At 46.0% G+C, this 5,000-nt stretch overlaps 1 pseudogene; it reads right to left on the reverse strand.

The window, feature by feature from the left end:
- LOC143350502 (large subunit ribosomal RNA) overlaps positions 1 to 5,000 on the reverse strand; it is a 10,453-nt pseudogene that overhangs the window by 2,067 nt on the left and 3,386 nt on the right.

Below are 5,000 nucleotides of genomic sequence, written 5' to 3' on the forward strand. Positions count from 1 at the left end.
CCTGACCTTAGACATGATACCAACTCTCACCACCTCTAGATCCAGAGGTATCGCTCCGCTGATGACCTGCATCGCTTCAGTTGATGTGGTCCTACATGCTTTAGTCATTAGGAGTAACATTACTCGTTGCACAGCATCGAGGTTTCTCTTTACGTGTGAATGCGTTACTTTGTCATACCATACCACACAGCCGTAAGTGACTATGGGTAGGAAGACAGCTTTATATAGCACATCCAAGATGCGGGATTTAATCCCCCATTCTTGGTGCGCTACTCTTCTCAGGTTTAATATAAACCTAGAGAGTTTGACCCGTATATTTTTGACGTGGTTTAAGAAGTTCAACTTCTTATCCACGATTACGCCAAGATACTTGGTTTGATCAACAAACCTTATGCTCTCACCATTTATTCTTATTGTTGGGGGCCTTGCCCTGTCCAACGTTCCTTTGCACACCATTGCTTGGGTCTTAGAGGGGGAGATTTGCAACCTGTGTAGTTTGCACCAATCGTGCAGTATTTCTGTGGCCCTGCTTCCAGAGGTCTCTAGTTCGCTTCGCGTGTTCGCTTTAATAAGGATAGCCAAGTCGTCCGCGTATGCAACCACCTCGAGCTCATCGGCATCGAAGGTGTTGGTGTAAGTATGTAAAAGGGTGTCCATGCACCAGCACCAGGCTTTAGGGCCAATAATTGACCCCTGCGGACACCCTTTTCGCATACGCGTGGTTACCTTTTCGTACCTCGATCTTACTTGTACGTCCCTTCTTTTAAAGTAGCTCTTCACCAATCTGACTAGGTTGGAGCTACAATTCGCGTCGACTAGTCTCTTTACGATAGCGGGCCACCACAAATTGTCAAACGCACCCTCTATGTCTACAAAAAGTGCTATAACGTACTTCTTGTTCGACCCTTTCACTCCGTTCTTCAATCCGAGTAGTGCGTCCTCGGTTGATTTTCGACTTTTAAAGCCGTATTGGCTGGGGTGTTCCAATCCCCTGCTTTTATAGGTATCATCGATACGATTAACAATTATCCTCTCGAATATTTTGCCGATTGATGAGAGGAGTGCTATGGGCCGGTAAGAGCTGACACTTGCCGGATCCCTGTCCTTGCCCTTTGGTATAATCCTGAGCAGTGCCGACTTCCAAGCCTTGGGAAAGACCGAGTCTCTGAGGCACTTGTTGAAGATCTGAACTAGGACGTGCTCTTTGAGGTCGATCATTTTCTTGATGATCTCAGGTTTGATTTCATCAAGTCCAGGGGCTTTTTTATTTTTACATTTATTAGCCGCATCCCTAACTTCCTTCCCAGTAATTGCTCTTTCTAAGTTTTGGTTACTGTATGAGGAGATTTCCTCCTTCAGTACCAAGTGTGCGCGCTCATCGGTAAGATTTTGCCCTTGCGGCACCACTTTATTTAGTATGGCTTCCATGGTTGCCTTCCATGTCGTTGTGTAGTTGCCATCTGGAAGTCTAAGGGATGAAAAAGTTTCTTCGCTATTTACTTTTTCCCGGATAATTTTATACACTAAGCTCCAAGGATCTCTATTGCCTTCTGTATAGACAAAATTCTGCCAGGCCAGTGTTTTTTGTTCTTTTATCTTTTTTGTATAAAGATTTCTCGCTCTCCTGTAGCGAGCTCTTAGGGCTTCTATGTCGTGTACGTTATTAAGCCGTCTAGCTCTGGCGAGCTGCCTTCTGGCTCTGGTCGCTGATCTCCTTAGGTTGGTCAGTTCTTGGGTCCACCAAGGGACTCGCGCAGGACGATTTCTGATTTTTGGTATTGCAATGTCACTTATGTCTCTCAACACTCTGGCGACCTTTTGTGCTGCTATGTCCGCAGTCACTGTGTCTAGTCTTTGTATAAAGGCGTCAGTGACGCGAGTGTTTGCTTCTAATCTGAATCTCTCCCAGTCCGCCCTGCGGATGTTATATCCGCTGCGGAGGGAGAGCTGATTATTAGCTCTATTTGTGTCTCCTAACTTCATGGATATTAGGCTGTGGTCACTGACATTGCAGTCAGGCCACACTTTCCAGTCTGTTATACTATTTGCTAGGCTCCTCGATACGAGTGTCAAGTCGATATTCGATTCGCCTCTATTGGTAAGAAATGTAGGAGTTTGGTTTGGTTTATTGAGCAGGGTCAGATTATTCTGGAGGATAAAATCCTCCATTTGTCTTCCCCTGCTATCTGTCTGATTTGAATACCAGAGTGTCGAGTGTGCATTAGAGTCCATTGTTATCAATACCTTTTCGTTTACAAGATTATCCAGTGTTTTTTGCAGTCTCGTTAAGATTGGATCAATCTCCAATGAGTGTTGACAGTACACATTTATTAAAAAGAAGTTAACTTGCCCATGTTGTATATGTACTGTCATGATGTGTCGGTCTTTTTCTGCATTTAATTGAAACGCCTGGATGTTGTTATTTGCGATTATTGTCGCTACCCAAGGAGATTCGGTGTCAGGTTGTATTGTCGTAACACTTGTAGAATACCCTTTAACCTTGTTGCCATAGGTATAAGGTTCTTGCAGGCAGATTATGTCTATACTGTCCTTTTGGATTCTACTTAGTATATTTGCTGCTGCTGCAGCCGACCTCTGAGCATTGATTTGGGCGATAATCATGTCCAGCTGATCTTCGTCTTCAACATGTCCGCGTATCGTACAAATACGGGACAGCTCTTGTCCTTCACCGAGTGATTCGTATCACTCCTCTTCGCCCTTGCACAGTTGATGCATTTTGGCGCATCTTTAACTTTGCATTTTTCTTTAAGGTGGTCCTTGGAACCACATTTTTCACAGAGTTGGTCCGGCGCATTGCAATTCTTTGCAATGTGTCCGAAACCGTGACACTTAAAGCATCTCATGATGTTTAGGTATTCCCTGACGCGGTACGATGACCACATCATGAATACCTTACCTTTATTTGTCACTTCGTTGTAAATTGGACCGGGAATTTCCACTATCCAATTTACTCTTTCGTTGTCCTTCGCTTTGAAGGAATGCCTGAAAGAAATACTTCTTTCAAGCGTCTTCACTTCCTCATCACTTAGATTGTGGAAGTTCTTTTGAACCAATTCGGTTTTGAGCTCCTCCGAAGTGTGCTCTTTCTCCACATCATAAATTATGATGCACGGGCACTTCTTTTTTGGGTCATCGATTTTGAGGCCCGCCTTTTGAAGCGGGGCACTCTTTATCATCTCCACATCTTTGTTGCTCTCGACCTCGATGATGATGCCTTTGGCTCTCATCTGTCGGATACTCTTCACATGGAGCTTAGAGCGGATGCCCTTGAGCTCGTTTGTTAAGCTGCGCTTAATCTCATCGTTGCTCCTCTTGTCATTTTCTTTCGAAGGTCTGACGAGGATGACCTCGCCGGCCTTCTTCGGACCCACCGGTTTGGTAGCCGGAGCAGGTCCTACTTTGGTAGCAGGGGTGCAGGTCGGCCCCCTGTTTAGGCCTGCCACTTGCGAGTATGAGAGCGCTGGGCCCTTCAACTCGTTCGTGGCTTTTAGCCTCTCATTTTCGATAATGAGGTTATAGAGGATGCCCTCCATAACCCCCCATTTCGACATTATGGCACTTATCTCCGTCTTGCCAATTTCTGTCTCGTTTAAGAGGTAGTGTTCCAGATCACTCCTCTGAGTCTTAACTCGTTCAATCGGGGTTGGTATATTCGCTTGAACCTTTTGAGACATACTCCTGGTAGTCACTTGAGTAAGCGCCTCGTCGGTGTCTTCCGCTTCTTCTTCGACCATCTTCCTCTTACGAGGAACGGTGGTCTTTGCTTCCTCCGTGCAGCACTTCTCAGTTGACCTGAGTTCTGCCGCACTCATAACATCGCTTTCATCACAGCTACTACTGCTGCTATCAGTAGAGCTGTCTTCTATTACCTTCTTTAAGAAGGATCTCTTTGTTTTAGTTTTTGTGTCCTTTTTGCCTTTCTCTTTTCCTGTTTGTGTAGCCATGGTTGTTTCCGGTTTAGTTTCCGTCTTTTTTGTTTTGTGTTTTGTGTTTTTAGTTAAGGTATCCATATGAATCCCACGAGTATGGTCGGTTTTGATACTGTCCGGGAAGAGCCGCCATTCCAGGACAGGCCTGACACACGGTGCCCTGAGGCCGAGCATGCCATCACCAGGGGGTCGGCAGGTACCCCAGTGTTGTTCGCTTGGGGTTGGGGCTACCCCCCCAACCATTCATCCCATCACCACGAAGCAGAGCTTAGGATTTGGAGGCCGTTTGAAGAGTTGCCATTCTCGCAGGCCGGGCGGTAAAGCCAAGCCCCCCGTTTCCGCTGCCGTCGCGTACCATAGGCAAGACCGAGAGGGGTTGCGAATGGGTCGTTGCGACGACCAACAGAGGATTTACGGTATGGGTGCTCAGGCTCCTCGGGTTCGCTACCCGTACAGTGGCGTGTACCACTCACACCACTGTCCCTGAGGGTTTTGAGACCTCTTCTTTTGAGACTTTTCTATTTTGTTAGATGTTAAGAATTCCTGCATTTATTGTCTCTTTCTTTCCTTTTCAGGTCTCGGTGCTAGTGTTGTCACTTAGTTCGGTCCGTCGGCCTTCCGGACATTTCGACGTCTGCCACCAGGTGTTGTGGTGCACTGGATTGGACTAAGTCCAGCGGCGTATTGCTTTTTAAAGCAGCATCAGACGTCGTGGCGGGCTTACGCCCTGATCATTCCCATCAATCAGAAAATACGCTTAAAGCAAAAAAGGGGCATAAAGCCCCTTTTTTGTGATCATTCCCAGCAATCTCTTTTTTCGCTTAAAGTGAAAAAGGGGCATATAGCCCCTTTTTCGTTTTTGTCTCTTTCGTTCTCTTTCTTTCCTTCTTTCTCTCTTTCTTTCTTTCCTTCTCTCTTTCTTTCTTTCTCTCTCTCTCTCTCTCTTTCTTTCTTTCTGACACCTTTTGCTTGCTCGCGCCATGATATGGATCTCCGAGTCTTCCCTTTCTGTCCCTTCTATAAAACTCCTTTCCATTCCTCTTATGTCCG

Source organism: Colletes latitarsis, chromosome 14 (assembly GCF_051014445.1).
Source record: "Colletes latitarsis isolate SP2378_abdomen chromosome 14, iyColLati1, whole genome shotgun sequence".
In the NCBI taxonomy this organism is placed as follows: domain Eukaryota; kingdom Metazoa; phylum Arthropoda; class Insecta; order Hymenoptera; family Colletidae; genus Colletes; species Colletes latitarsis.